Below are 16,395 nucleotides of genomic sequence, written 5' to 3'. Positions count from 1 at the left end.
AAATGAGGAGAAAAAAAAAGGCCAGGTCAGAGCACCAAAGCTGGCTTCAGTTCTGCTTTCCAATGGCTACAGTAAGAAGACTTTTTAAAATTCTGCCTCTTGTCCTGGTGCGTTGCAGGAGATGTGCAACAGTGGTGGCTTTTTCTGTTTGTTTTGGTTTTGTGTTTTGTTTTGTTTTTTTCCCTGAAGTTGTCTGCAAATTTTATGCAATGCTGTAATCTTGTGCTTTGTGAGGAGAAAGTTCACGTTTCAGTGGAGACAAAGATACCAGGTAGGGAAGGGCCTGACTGCATTAAAAATTAAACTGTTCTGGCCTTTATTTATCTTGATAGCCATATAAAAAAAGAATGAACCAAGAGTGACTTCTCCATGTATTATCCCTTTCCTCATCTGTGAAGCTAATAGCGACACCTAACCATTCTGTAATGTTACGTAGCATACTCGGACTTTTTTTTTCTCCTGCTTTTCATCAGCGCTAGCAAGAATATAAAATAAATAAGGAGATACAAGGTTATGAGGAATAAGATGCTTTTGAACAGTACATGGCAAGTAACATGATTCTGGCTTATGCTATGGAGCAGGGTGACAAAATGTCCTTAAGTGTCATGAGAAATCCTATCCTGGGGAAAGCCAATGTTGCTGCTGCTCCCAGCTCTAGCCCAGGGAAGGTGAGGGGCAATGGCTGGCGGAGGAAGAGGAGGGTGCGTGTGCAGGCAGGTGCCGGTCCCCAGGCTCTCCTGGGGCTGGTGACACACAGCAGTAACTTGTATCTCTGGGGAGTGGGGCTGTTGCTTGTTTGAGAGCTGGCACTATTGATAATACTGACATGCTTCTCTAGCTAGAAAAATAAAAGATATTAAGACACACTTGTACAGCAATGATTACTAGAAAAACTTTACACCCACCAATTTATGCAGAAAATTTGGTGTTCTGGCAAAAGCAATTGTTTCTGGACAGGTGATCAGTATGTAGATTTAAAAGGCAACAGTAGGCATCTGGGAGATCCTTGTTTCAAAATCTACTAAATAATCACCACCCCACAATTTATTGTGGGAGTTCTAAAACCTGTGTTTATGGAGGAGGTGAAGAACAGCAGAGGTGTATGAAGTGTTACGATCTTTTGAACTATCTATCTAGCATAGATATTAAATTTTAATTTTTAAGTGATGATTTCTTTGGTATCAAGGCTCAATTTAAATATGGTGTACTGTCTGCTAAATCATTTAAGAAAACCAGGAGATGTATGTAATCTCCTAGTTTATGTAGGAGAAAGTGCAAAACAATGCAGCACAACTAATTGTGATATGAAGATACTGGTGTGTATTAAATGATGTGTAGGACAATGTGGGAATCATGAGAATGAACTCCGAGTAGCCTGTGATATTAATGGAAAAATTGTGAAGCCTGTACAACATTGTACTCACAGGTTTCCTTTGTTATGCTTTATATTGTAATGGATACCTGGTGACCAAGGAAACTGGTTTGTGCTGTCTGTTGGGGATCAGTTCCTAGCAAAAAAATGGTCCCCTTCATTTTGCTTTTGTTGGGGTTTTATTCTTGATTTTTTTCTTTCCAGCTTTCTTTTCTCTCCTCTTTTTCTTTTTTCTCAACTGTTCAGAAAATAAAAGCATGAAGTATGCAAACGGATTGCACTGAGTAGATGCTAAACTTCTGGAATAACTGTTTACAGGGTCAGGCTCTCTGCTTTCATATATATGTCTATATATACACACAATTCATATTCAGGTATGAAATGCTAAATGACTGCCTAAGAATCCCACTATTGCTAAAACCAGAGAAAGTTTTGCCATCTCTTCTTCGGTTATAAAATTGTCGTGTCTTAAGCCTGCCTCTTTTCAAGTTTCTGATAAGTTCAGTAAAGTGTTGACCAGAGAATGCGACCGCAGAAAACCACTCTCCTAAGCTTGTGAACTCCATCCTTTGCCTTTTAGGAAAGGATTATGACAAATGACAAGTTAAACTCCATGTTGCTGCTTGCAAAACTTGAATTGTTGTAAGCAGGGCATCCAGCAGAGCTGCTGAATAGCATGGTGTTAAGACTTGGCACTGTCGGTTTCTGCAGGTTTTGCCAGGCTTTTTCATGGCTTTTCTTCATATCGTATGAATTTTGTCTTCTACAACTCTTAGAAACAAATAGAAAAGAGAGAGTAGTGAGCAAAGTTGTTTTAGCTGCCTTTGGGTTACTGAACCTCTAAGCAACCAAAAGACCTTCTGCTGTAACCCCTTCTTTAAAATAATAATCACAAAGATTAAAATCTAGTTTTTAGTCTTGTTTGTTTTAGATTTAGGGATGAGAGAAGGAGGGAGAGAAACAGATATCTAAGCCCCTCCTGACAACCGTCTACTCTGCGTTTATTAGTTTCCTTTAAAATGAGGGTGTTATGAAACTATCTTGGACAAAATGTCTAATACCTGGGTGGGTAAGGGTTTGGTGAGACTAGTATTTAATTTAATTCATTATATTGAAGCATCTACTGCATGTACAGTACCATAACCCATGAGGGTAGTTCTGGTGTTTTGTGTGAAGTAGGGTACACAGTCATAGGGTAATTTTACACTGGCTGGGAGTAGGAGGCTTTTGGAATTGAGTAGAACAGGGACGCTTACCTCTAGAAGTGACAAAGATGAGTGGCCTGATGAGGAAAATATCGTGGAGAAGGAAAAAAATTCAGTGTGGCAGACTGACTTGTGGTAACCTTTCCATATTGGAAAGCCAGGCTATCGGGGAGCAGAGAACACATCTTGTGGAGGCTCAGAGCAAATCACATCAAGAGACTGCTACTAGGTTGTCCGAGTTTACTTTAAACTGTTTAGTTTTTGTAAATGCCTTTACTCCTCAGATATGGTTATACTGAACCAGTGGCATTTCAAATGATATTTTCAACAGTTCAGATATTCATGCTTATGTCTCTTGTACCAAAATAGTGTTCTTTTAAACAGGTATTTTTCTGTATATTGGCATGACTCAATAGCAATAAATAATGAATTTTTTTTATCGAGTGATTTGTCTGTTGAAAAAGGGAATTAAGAAATTTTTTTTTTGAGTGGGAAAAGTTTTTGGATGCTTTCTGCAGTGTTGGTTGAGATCAAAAACTTTGTTTAGTGTCAAATTGAGATTTAAACACCCAGAACTGAAAAGTTAAAAATGACTCAGTATTAAACAGATATACTTTAATTTTTCGTAAACTTTCAACATGATTGTAATTATTAACAGATGAACATGCCATTCAGAATCAAAGATTATGCTGCTGGCAAGGTAACTGTTCCCTGCAGCTGCAATACAATAAGGGTTTTTATTTGTTTGTCACAAGAATTTTGACTGATTTCAGGGACCCAGTTTTGTGACTGAATTCTGAACCTCTTGGTACTGTGAGGAGTTTAGCGTCTGTAACAGCCCCTGTAAAGCAAAACCAAGGTTAATGACAGGAAGCTTTGTAACTATCTGTTCTGTAGGGTAAATGGGGCTGACTTTTCTGTTTTAGGTCAGTATCCTAGATGTCTAGTTGGCTCAGGGAATTGTTAATAGGTTGCCTCCATCTGTAGGTGACCAGTGTGTGAATATTGCTGAACTTGACAGCATCTAAAAACTATTTGGTGGCATGTGTGGAGTAAGTTTGGAAATCTCAGCTTTTAATGGGCGGGTATCTGTGGTACAGGAGCTGTATTCACAACTGGCAGTTCTGTTGGCACTTTTGATGCAGGCACAGGGTGAATGAAAATAAGCATCCTACTGACCTCTGGATGTAATTCTGAGTCAGGTCTTAGATGCCTCAATGAGGGAGTAGTGTTGGCTCCCTCTGTTTTGTACCCATTTGGGAATCTCCATCTCTAAGGCCCCAGTTAGGCATATGTCACATGATACTTACTGAGGATAGGGATTCCCTTTCCCTGATGGAATATTCCAGTAAGGGAGTTGTATGAATTCAGAAGGTCGAATACTTAAAGCAAATGCCAGAACTTTTGGCAGCTTTTTTTTTTTTAAGGCAGCTGATTTTGTTTCCTTCCTGATAGGTTATGGTTGGCTGGCTGTCCTCTTCTCTGGGAACAACAGTACCATGAAGTAGACATTCCTGTGTAGTTAGATCCAGTGCCCATCAATAACAGAAAATCAAAGACAGTAGCACCAGCAATTAAAGCACTTTCTGTTTGTCAGTCTGCTAGTATTTTTAGGAAGCTGATGGAATTTGGCTTGTCATCTAATGCGTTGATCCTTTGCCAAATGTCAAGTCCCCTGACCAGCCGCCCAAGTCACTCTACCAACTGTCATCCTCCCTTGCAGAAAGTGGAATGCACTGGAGTCGGCAACTTGATGAAGAATTAACAGCCTCTGCCAGCATGCTCTTATTAAACAGCTATATAGACAACAGCTGTGAAAAATTCATCAATCACAGAATGTTTATTATTGGAATTAAAACACCTCATAACTAATGCATAGATTTGCATTGATTACCATCTCCTAGAAGGAACAAGCGGTGCAAGCTTACTGTGCCTGGGCGTTCTGAATGTTTCTGTTGCTTGCACTGTCACCCATCTGCCTCTGGTTTGTTAACTATAGTTAAAGGGTTGATCGCCTTCTTTGGAGGATCTACATCTGTAGAACTGTGATGCTGAACACTACAAGAACTCCTGAGTTCACTTTGTCATGTGGTCCATGGGGTATTTCTGTATATCAGTCTCTAGGCACATGGACAGGACTCTAGATTTATTCACACTTGAGCAAATCAGAAGTAATGCAGCAAATACTAGTTTAGTTACATAGACTTATAACCATCATTAGCTCAGAAACAAGATGACAGTAAGTTGCCTAATTTCAGTTTCTCCTAGCATTCCACTATCTAATCTAACAGTAGTGGCAACTGTGTGTATCTTTTTTTTAATAGGAGATGTCGTCCTCAGACAGTATACATTGCAGTCAAGCTACTAGAAAACTCAATGTACACAACATTTTCTAAGCTGTTTGAAGATAGTCATATAAAAATATGCTTGCATGCACTCACATTTGTATATATTCAATGCAATGTATTTGTCTTGGTAATAGCAACATCTTTGCCTGGTTTAGAAGCAAACTTGTCTATTTCTGTCAACGTTTACAAGGACTTACGCAATATGAGTTCTGAGGCACTTGATCCATGCGTTTAGGGCCAGTACAAGGCCTGAGGTCCCACTTAAGCCCTCAAAACTTGTGGTGCTCTGCCTAGAACCATTATATCCAAACTAAATGGAACAAGCTTTAGTGTTACAGCTCTAATACAACGTCCTTCTCCAAGGCATGAAACTGAGCAGAAAAGAGCGAGCAAGAGGTTGACTCCAAGGTTCTGAACGTGTGATGAGGTCTCTTGTGGTCTTCAGTGCTAATGAAATGGTACTTACAGAATCACACACTCAGCAAGCTGGGAGTAAATGCTTTTCCTCATCTAGAAAAAAGAAATGCTTGAAAATATTCAGTGGCACTGATAGAGTTTGAAAAATGATTTGGTAGGAAGGCTGAAAAAAAAATAGAAAACTTGTAAATGAGAGAAATCGTAGTGTTTTAATTTGATTAAAGAAAATGCCTGGAATCCAGTCCTGGAATGTTTTTATGACATGATAAGCAGTGGTATTTGTGTTTGTCTGCATTAGGATCTCATTCTCCCTTGTAGCACAACAGAAATGTGGTTATCTCAGAGGAGGTCGACTGGATGCCTTTAAATCATAAAATTAAAAACAAATATAAAATATGGTGCAGGGATCTAAACTTCGGATTCCTGCCAGATAAGGTTACCAGCCAATACTTCATGGCTGTAATAGAAACTGTTTTGTTTTGTATTTTAAATTAACTTTTAGGCCAAACTTGAGTATTACCCACAGCGTGCAGACATATTTGATGAGGCATTATAAACAATTCTTACTACTGTATGATTAAGAGGTAAATAACAGTTTTTAATGAATAACTGGGACTTCTCATGTCCAGAGATTAGGACTATAACTCTGTCTAGAAAAGAACAGAAAATAATCTCATTCTGTATCTTAACTAATGACTTAGGTGGCATTCATGAGAGCTGAAGGAATTCAAGAAGTTGAGGAACCCTTTCTCTAATGGGCATGGAGAACAGAGTTCATTCAGTTAACTGTAACACATTTTTTTCTTTCTTTTGACAGGCACTTTCCTACATGCTGAGCACAGCCCAGATCTTTGTGAATAGTCTGTTTACTAAGATGAGGAAAAAGAATCTTTCCAATGGGTCTTTCAGAGATTCTGCTGTCAGATGCTTTTCTGCTTTCACACAGGCTTGATCCTGAAGTTACTGTTGACTTCAATAAAGGTAAGACTTCAGATTTGTTGCCTTTTTTTTTTTTTTTTTCTCATGAGAAGAAATCGGGCATGTCCTTACATTTGCCACAGAGTACTACTGGGATTGGCAGCAGCAAGACAAGGTAAAAAAATGAACACAAACGGTGAGATGTTTATTGATGAAAGATGTAAATGCTTCATGTACTTTGTGACAACTCATGAAGACCGTAGTCATGGCCAAGCTGAATTTCCACTTACATGGACAGATGAATTGGCAGAATGTGCACTGGTATTTAAGTATATTCACTTCCTAGCCTTTTACCAGGAAAGAATTTGTTAAGTCTAGAGAATATATACTGTATGTTGGTGAGGCAGGTCTGCTAAGCTGCTGTACTTGGATGCTGTGCTCCAACTATGGTAATTTATTTCTGACATAAGAATGTCCTTCTTAAACTGCTCTGTCGTGTGTTCATGCATAGTGGAGGGTATCAGTACTGAACCCAGTGAATGTAGGTCTCAAGATGTCCAAAAGCTCCATGTGTTTTGGAGGACAAGAGAGAGGTTTTAAAACGTGTCAGCCTTTACTGCACTGAAGTGTTTGACTTTACTGCCATACTTGCAATATTTCTTCTATTTAAGAAGAGTAAGGAATACTACTAATTCAGCAGTAAAGTTAATTAGCACAGACTGTAAATGTTTATTTGTTTTTTTTAATAGCAGCAAATGCGTTATAAATGACTCCCATGTTAATCTATTGTAAAATCCTGCTGTTAGAGTAATTTGTAATGTAGCTTTTCCTTACAATAGCCGTTAGCATTGCAAAAGCAAAAATATGAATTTGGTGTTAAATGTGGAATACCCAGCCACGTAAAGTGTAACAAACCTGCTAAATTTTTAACTAGGACTTGCTATGTGAAAAAAATTAAAAATATTACATGTATATTGATGGATATTGAACTAGTTAATGTACTCTTTATTTACTTTCAGAAACCTGCTTTTGTAGGCTTCTCAAATCTGAAATAATATGTTTTTCATAAATATAGATTCACTACATCTAAGCTCTAAGTACATTTTGATAATTCTTGGCTTTTGAAATAAAAGTGTAGAAAATAGTATACTTTAAGTTTTATCTGTTAAATTGAATGCAACTTCACAGATGCTTATGAAAGATTGATAGCAAAACTTAATTAAATTTTGAGAAAGTTACAGACTTTTTATAAAATTTTTGGTGGCAAGTACTCTTTTTATAGCATTGCAAATGTACCTAATAGTGCTCCAAAGTGAGTATTTGTCAACATTTGAACTAGAGTAATGAAATCTGTTTTAATTTATCCCTTCATTTTATGCAGTTCTCTGTGGCCATTCTTACTTCAGATTAAGTGGATCCTAATTAGCAAGATCTTTTGTTAGTTAAATTATATTTTATGGGTCACTTTCACATAGAAATAAAACATAGTTTGTACTGAAATGACACAGTCTGTGAACGAAGAGCTGCTTTATAGTCCTGCTTCATGCATTTTGTACTGAACTGATTCCCATTTACCTAAGTGAGGACAGCTAAACAGATTCAGGATTAAGACAGATACATAATAGACGGGAAGTAGCGAGGTGCAATTTCTGCTGTGAGGTGATTTTCTTAGAGAAGTACATTTTAGAGAAAGATTAAGAGAATTGAGAACAAGTCTGGATTTCTAGAGTGGGAACCTCCAGTAGGTGTGGAGGACAAAGTATTTTAGAAATGACAAAAAGAAAAACAGTATGCAGAGGGCCAGGTTGCAGGGATGGTAGGTGTTATGGGCAGAAAGAAAATTACACGTACCTAATCCAGTTTATACTAGAAAACTGAGAAATTGCCATCTCATACTGTCTTTTTGCCTTTAGTTTTAAATAAGTTTTGCCCTTGATATTATGAGAGAGAAATCTCCACTTTTAATACCTTAATCAATGCTGCCTTGTTTTCTGCAACTACAGTCTTTTCATAGTCTTTTCAGTCTTGAGTGCCGGTCAAACTTTATTGAGCCACTTAAATTGATTAAGGTTTTTCCAATTTTGCATCATCATCTCTAATGCAATGAATCCAGTGACCTAACCATCTTTTCAGTGTTATTTCTGTCTCAAGAAGAGAAGTTTGGAAAATTATCCAGTTGTTGATATGCTGGATTCTATATTGGCAATATTTTCATGAAGAAACAAATATGATACGAAAAGCACTGAACTTTTTTTTTGAGAACAAGAGGAACACCTTATATACACACTCAGATATACTGTTGGAGACACTGAAATGTCACCATAAAGGCTGAATATAATTTGCTTGCACAGCAAGAGCTCAACTTCTGGGAAGATTTGGCTTTGGTATGAAAATCAGAGCATCTACCACACATTTTTCAGAATATTCTCTGCATAAAGCATGCATTTTCTGAGGATTTCCAAGTCAATATGTTATTCTTTTAAGAATTGTGTTCTATACAAACATGTGATTATTTTTGGACTTCAATCTTGAATTCCATATACAGTAACTATAACTTTGGCTTCTGAAAAAGTTCCCACTCCAGAAGGCAATTACTTTCTTGTTGAAGAAATAGTGTCTTAGTGAGAAAGATTCTCTTTTGTTTATTAGCCATTGCCTGCTTTATGCTTTTAATGAAGATATTTGCAAATGTCTCATTAAAGCAACAGATCCAAAAGAGTGGAAAGGCATCATCTGATCTAATACTCGGTGAAGCCAACTGGGCTCTTCACTGACTCATTAGGAGTTCATTCTAATTGGAGTAAAATAACCTGTAAAGCTATGGGTTATGTTTTCTTAAATTTAGAAGACTAGACATAGATCTGACAAAGGCAAAGTTGCTTCATATTTGCTTGGATGTTAAAAAAAAAAAAAATCCCCAGAGTTTGATCTGCATTCAGTTTCAGTATTGCTTATGGGGCTGGTGAAGGGGATTAGGGGAAGAAGAGAGGAGCAGAACACTGATGTGCAATCTTATCCTTGTTTTCAGAGTCCTACCAAGGGCCGATCTCCTTTGCTCCAGCCTTAAGTGAATATCTGAGTCCTTGGGAAAAGGGATTAATTTCATGAAGCGGGGCACCACTCGGTGATTTTAAAAATTGGTGTATGTTACTGAGGAAAGCTTGATGCAGTATGTAGGCATGGGATGGACTTCTAATCAATGTGCCAAGCTGGCAAGAGGGGAGATAGAAGTGTCTGCAAACATCTAACATCTTGTGATTTCTACCTGTGGTGCCAGTTACTCTCTGCTTTAGTAGATAAATATAAGACTTGTTCCTCATGTTATTACTCAGTGTTTTCCCACTAACTCCATGGGTTTTTTTATTTGTTTCTCTTTTTCTTATAACAAAACCTTACACAATTTTATGAGAACTCATCTAGTCTAACAGTAGCTCAGCATGGTCAGCTGTTGCTTCAGGTTGCACACATGGCATTCCTGTACATCTGAGCTGTTGGTTTTGTGACTCTGACCCTGAGATTGGGACATACAATTCTGCCCACCCAAAGGAAATGGACCTGCTGATACTGACACAAATGTTAGTATAGTAGGTATAGATGTACTTGCAGAACAGTGGACACTCATCCCCAGCATCCTCTTCTGTCCTATATTGAGGTAAACTCGCATCAGACAGGTTTTATACTTCTATTAGAGAACATGTACTGCAGATAACTTACAAGGAAAAGTGAACTGTATGTGAGTCTTTTACATCTCATAATGTAGTGCTTGAAGGGGTTCAGAGAAAATAGTTAAAGGGTTGGGGAATCTTCAAGAAGTAGGAAAATATATTTAAGAGTGTTGAAAGCAAATGCCTAGAATGAATTTTCTTTATGTGATTTGAAATCTGCCCTTTTGCTTTAAAGTTGTGACCAGATGATCACGAAGGCATTATACCTTCCAGTAAAGTGCTCTGAGAAATGATTACACACAGTTAATACAGTGTCGTTACTCCATTGTGTCTTTTTGATCATAAGTGGTGGGATGGGAACAGGTTATTGCTGGAATGATGTGTTTAATGACTTTCTGGGTTTGATTACAGCAGCTTCACTCGCTGCCCTCCCAAACAAGCTTTCATAGCATGTGTGGATGATACGTGCCTGTCAGGATGCTGTTGCTCTTCACATTGTTACTTCTGCATTTAGGTCCTGTTTGCAATCACTTAAGAGTTCTTATTAATGTATTGATGGCAAAGTCTGTCTTATTTTGATGTCCCAGACTGTTTATGGTGTTGCTTTCTCTGGGCCCTAAAACAACTCTTGAAGTAATGTTGATGTTGGTTTTTGCTCTTTCTTGCCTTCCGTGGAGAATACTAGGCTCTCACCTCTGCTTACTATACATTGGAATTAGAATGGTGGATAATAATCAACATATGATACTTCAAGTATAAAATGTGTGTATCCAGATATTTGTCCTCCAGATATTTCTGTCCTCCAGCTCTGTCAGGTTCTGTTGCCTTTAGCTACGTTTCCCTGGAAACAAGTTCATCATAAAAACTTAATCTATCACAAATTTTAAAAAGTTTAATTCTAAAGTTTTAATTTTATAGACTTAAAAGGCTGAATTATTTATGATACAAATTGGGAAATACTCAGTTTTAAATAATAGCACAATGTCATTACACAGTGTGTTCTTACCTGCATTTAAGCTTAGAAAAACATATTTGGCACAGATGGGAAGAATAATCATAAACCTATTGTTATTAAAATGCCTTAATATATTTTCAGAGGGGATCTCCCATTCACATGTAGGTGTGGTTTTACTTTTCCAAGTTTGATAAAGACAGCAATGAGAGCTGAAATATTTTTAGCACCCTTATAAAGGGGAATATATTAGGAAAACTTTGTGAGTGCATGCGTCTATTTCTTTTTTAGGGAATCTTCTAGTACAAGTGCTCATTAATCCATGAAACCACTTACAGATTTACTTCCTTTGAAAAAAGGTGGCTACTTCTGGTCTCCCCGAGTTTATATCCACTTCTGTAGGGTTTCTGATTTGCTTGTGACTGAGGGCCATAGAGTTCTCCCTTTTGCTGTGAGATGGCACGTGTGTTTCTTTCCCAGCCACTCTTGGCTCGTAAATCACACTCAGAGCCTCAGTGCAGCCTGGCTAAATAGTCGTTCTTTGGCTAGTATTTAAGGTCAGTATTGCTGTGAGTTAAAATGAAGGAATAACATACTGAACAGTACAGCCTGCAATTTCCAGAGTGCCTGTGAATTGGAGACTTTCACCTATGCAAGGTTTTAATTTCTATGTTTTATTTCTATGTTTTCATTTTAAATGAATAAAGCTTAAATATATTGTTCAAGAAATAGAGAGCTGAATTAGCGAAGCCCTGCTGAGCAGGTGATGGTTGAACCCCTGGATAGCAAATGAAAGGGAAAGTACTTTCTACCTTCAGTAGTAAAAAGTTTTATCTCCCATTTGAAAATGCTATAGACATATCCATCAAGTAGTCTGACAGGGAAATTAAATTGGGTTACAGCACTGCAAGAAGTCCAGATTATGTTCCTGCTGAGCAGTAACAAATTGTGGTGAACTTTATAAAAAGTTTCTTTCTGTTTTTCACAAAATAATGCAGTATAGACCTAGTCAGTGATCACAAGAGACACTGGGGAAACTTCTGGAAAAGCTTAGTATTCCTTAATAAGGAAATGAAATGAAATTATAGATGTGGCTTTCCTTTCCTGCAGAACTACTTGTGTTCTCTGCTCCTTTATAAGCACACCAAACATGCACAAGGTACAATTTGCTTTATTTACTGCAAAATGAAAAAATTTAAATTACTTTCCTGACCATGAGGTAATATACTTGTGCCCTAGTTGTGGTGGGTCACCATTAACTTCCACGGAACATGGTAAGAGATGCAGGTATTCTGCTGGAGGTCATAATGGAACCCTAATTTTCCCCCTGTGATTTTTACCCCAATAATCAAATAAAGAATATTTTAATTCAGCTCACCTCATGTATGCACTTCAACTAGACTGGCATGTCAGTAACCTTTCTTATCTTTCATTTATTTAGAGAGGAGCTCTTATACACAGCTAGGATCCAAGTGCTTTTGAACGCAGTGATGTTCAGATCTAGAACTATAGCCTATCTTTGCTTTTCTCTCTTATCATTCCCTCCTGGCTCTGAATACCCTTTAACTTGAAGCGACTTCAGACCCATTTCTAATGGCAATGAGAAGCTATGAATGCTTGAAAACAGGTCCGGAGTTGTTTTCAAGCTTTGTGAACTTCAGCCAGCCATTCCATTAACGTGAGTGTCAGGTTTTTAACAAAATCTGAAACAGGGAAAGGTTTCTGGTGTCAGGTTTCTTTGCATCCTTCTGAAAATCTTTGCATTCATATGAAAAATTAATATTGTTTATGTATTTGCATGTATCTAGGTATGGATGATTAAGTAAAACCTTTAGTATGTGAGATCCTAGGTGTTTTAACAAAAGAGAATTCCTTCTGTTAATTCTTTGTTGTCTCTTCCAGAACAGTTACATTTAACTACACAGCCTAGGCTATTTTTTTAATAATACCCATACATTCTTAGACTCAAAAGAAATATAAAAAAGGGAGAGAAAATCCCTTCCATTTGGATGTTCCTCTTACAGCGTGAGCATTAAAAGCCATTGGTCTCCAAATATCTTGTTTATGTGGAAGTTAAGCTACCTTTTAAAAATAGACACAAATGAATGCAACTGAAGAATAAAGGAGAAAGTTTATTAGACAAGGAAGGCTAATGTTGTTTAATGAAGTGTGGCATTCTGATCTGTTTTAAAAGCCTTGTTCTTTCTCAGTAAGCAATAGGAGTAAAATGTTTCTCTTATGGGCTTCTGCTTTACACATTGCATGCTTGCCTTGAGGGATTCAAAACCTAAATAAACCCTAACTCACAAAAGATGTAAGTATGAGAAATCTTGTACTTTTTCTGGAACAGCTTAGGGGCTGATTGTTTATTTAACAAGCTGGTGCCCTGATTTTGCCACTGACACGCTTTGACAACAATCCCCTCGCAGGCATTTGAAGTTGCAAAAAGGAGGAAAATTGGAGAGAAAGATGTGAGTCAATGTGCAAAGCCACAAAGGTCTGCTGACCTAGGTGTTTTCAATATTTAGTAACTATATTTGCAGAGCTAGAATGATCTGAGAGAGCAGTCAGTAATGTTCTGATGTAATCAAACCAAATGAGATCTTCCTATGAGTTGTTGGTTGCTTGAGTTGTTATGTACAGGAACTTACTCTGGGGAAGAGGGAAATCACATCTATGGAAAGACCCAGAAGAGTACTTACAAAAATCCTAACAGACTAAAGTGAAATTTAAATAGTGCATAGGCTTTGTGCCAGCTCATGAAAGGTGAATGTGTTTTATCCTTAGATGTCAACATTGTTGAGTGGCTGAATTTGGGAATTGCCTTTTGTTCTCTTCATTGAAGCAGCTGGGAGTTGTGGTAGAAGGCAGGTGCAGATGCTGACATAGCATCCCTACAATTAGCGCTTCCCAGTGGAGTGTTAAGTGCCAAACCCAACTATGAGAGCCAGTGCAAAAGTTGGTGTTTTGCCTATGGATTTTTTTTTGTAGGAAAAATGCTGTTTTGAAACACTGATGCAAAACACTTTTCATTGCTGCAAGATTCCCTTCCCACTAACTAGGGCTTTCTGGATACAAAATTTCATTCCATTTAAACAACTTTTTTTTTTTTTTAACTAGAAAGCATTGGCTATCCATCAGGGAAGAAGGTTTTTTCCTATGTCCAGTCCCTTTCCCTTTTCTTATTTACACATTTTTTTAGTACCAAGATGCAAGAAGAGGGTGTATGGAACAAACTGAGGAATGGGGAAACAGTTGGGGAAAAAAACCTTTTTATATCTTTTGGAACGTAATAGGGAAGAATGAAAATAGTGTTTTCCCATTAATTTACATTATTTTTTTATTTGTACAGTTGGAAGGGAAGGGCAAAAAGGAAGGTAAAGAGATTTCCTTTCATGTCATGGATGTTCTCACTTTTGTCATATGAGTTTCTCCAACTGTCTTCTACAAGACTAAACTATCACATTTCCCTAAATGAGATTTCCTATGCTTGTCTCATTCCAAGTCACAGCAGGTTCTTCAACGATCACTTTTTGAGTTCCTGTTTCTGACATTGTGAAACTTGGGTTCTACTGTAACTATTATATTAAGATTCAACCCAAAATCTTCTAATAAGCAAAATTTTCAGTTTCTTTTCATGTACCTAGGATGTTTATGGTTTTTAGAAAGCACTATTTCAATATGATTTCACTTTGACCAGACAAATCATTGAAGTTTCTCAATGACAGGGTTAGTAAACCTCTTGATCAAAAGGGAATTTGAGCACATGATTCTGAAATGTGCAAACAGATTCTATTAGTAAGTGGTATGCATTTAAGAGGATAGACATTGTAATTAAATTCTACTTCATGGTGTCCTAATGTTTGTTTAAATTTAAGTAATGGTCTGAAATTGACCCAGACTTGCCTAAAACTCTCTCAATTGCAGGATGGAAATGTGGGCATATGTGATTTCTCATATTGTCTAGAGTGGGTGAATTCAAACCCCCTAAATAATTTTTTTTTTCTTATTTTATTGTTTTCAGCCCTGTGAAAACTCGACAGTAAGTACAAGTGGAAAAGAATAAAAGAAAAATGAACAAAGGTTTGATTTGATTTCAGTTTAAATTTCATCTGAAATAATTTGCTCAACCCTTTTTACTTTTTAAAAAACTTATTAATGGAAATATACATTTAAAACATAGTTTAAAAGTTAAGATTCATTAAAAAATGACATACAGGTGTATCCTAAATTGGAATAAACCCCAGCATCTCAAACTCTCCTCAACTGAAAATGTTGCTCCTCTTTACTTTACTCCTAGAGAAGAATGGACTTGAAGTGGTTCAAGAAACTTAGTAAAAAACATTTTATTTTGACTTTCATTTTTTAGAACAAATAGTAGTATCTCCTATCCATTCAAGTAGTTTTGACTGGAAAATAAAATAATTTGTTTCATTTCAAATGGTATAATTTTTCCCAGATAATCTTTTCCTCTGAAAAGTTATGCCTCCAGTGTTTTTCTAATTTGCTGAGGGGGTTGGGAGGGAGTCAAGCACGAGAATACGGCAGACACACCTGTTTTAACGAAAGCTTTCCAACCAGTTCTGCTCTGTATGTAGTCTTCTAGATTTGATTTTTTTTTTCATTGAGTAAGAGATTCTCCCTCATATCTACATTTGTAATTTCATTGTGTTTGACCTATTAACTAATGCATACAGCAAATCTTTAATTTTCAATACTTGGTGGCTAAATATGAAAATGGGTCTCGTCGAGTAACTGCAAAATGAGCTTTAAATTCTAATTAAAAATCATCTTAACACTACATTTCACACTGTATAGTTATGGGTCTGATATTTTCTGAATTGGTTATGCTAGATTACTTTATAGTACTTTGATTGAGAGGGAGCATGACTTTTTTTGAACAATTTTTTTTGCACAGCAGGGTGACTTAAATTAGTGTGGCTGACATCCTCCTAATACGCTTAAAAATCTTTGGAACAATTGATCTGAAACTTGAGCATTTTCATTCTGATTGGATCAGAGCACAGGGAAGAAGTTGGGTATGCTGTGGATATGCAAGCATATTCACATAGCTTCTCTTAAATCCTGATCCAAGGTATATCTAAGCTTGTGTGTAAACTTAGTATATGAACATTGCTGAATCAAATGGAAAAATTCTGGCCCAGAAGAAACTGTCACACCTCACAGGAACAAAAATGAATCCAAGACTTTACCCAATGAGTAAATTTACAAAAGGCAGGTGCTTAAATGTTTGAGAGAAATATATGTAAAAGAGGAGAAAAATATTGCCATGGTTGACATTCTCCCAGATGAAGGATCTTGCATGCATAAAAACCCAATTAATACCAAAGATGCTTTCCCTGGACTAAAACCTAAAACTAAAACCTGAAATTTTCCCTGGACTAAACCCTGAAAAAGTATTTTCCTTGGCAATGTTGCTACTAATCTGCAGCATGTAATATGCTGTTTACTTGAGCAGGGAGTCTCTTGTATGGAATACTGTTCCCATCCCCCTCCC

General features: G+C 37.0%; 1 long non-coding RNA gene across 1 annotated transcript in view; it reads left to right on the top strand.

Annotated features, from left to right (window-relative positions):
- LOC127020059 (uncharacterized) overlaps positions 1-16,395 on the top strand; it is a 164,374-nt gene that overhangs the window by 47,578 nt on the left and 100,401 nt on the right. Inside the window, exon 2 of the long non-coding RNA XR_007767009.1 lies at positions 6,160-6,323. This is a non-coding gene — a long non-coding RNA (uncharacterized LOC127020059). The remainder of the gene's footprint in view (positions 1-6,159; positions 6,324-16,395) is intronic.

The sequence above is a fragment of the Gymnogyps californianus genome, chromosome 10 (genome assembly GCF_018139145.2).
Source record: "Gymnogyps californianus isolate 813 chromosome 10, ASM1813914v2, whole genome shotgun sequence".
NCBI classification, from domain to species: domain Eukaryota; kingdom Metazoa; phylum Chordata; class Aves; order Accipitriformes; family Cathartidae; genus Gymnogyps; species Gymnogyps californianus.
The sequence above is the reverse complement of the archived record's forward strand: the minus strand, read 5'-3'. Positions and strand labels throughout refer to the sequence as shown.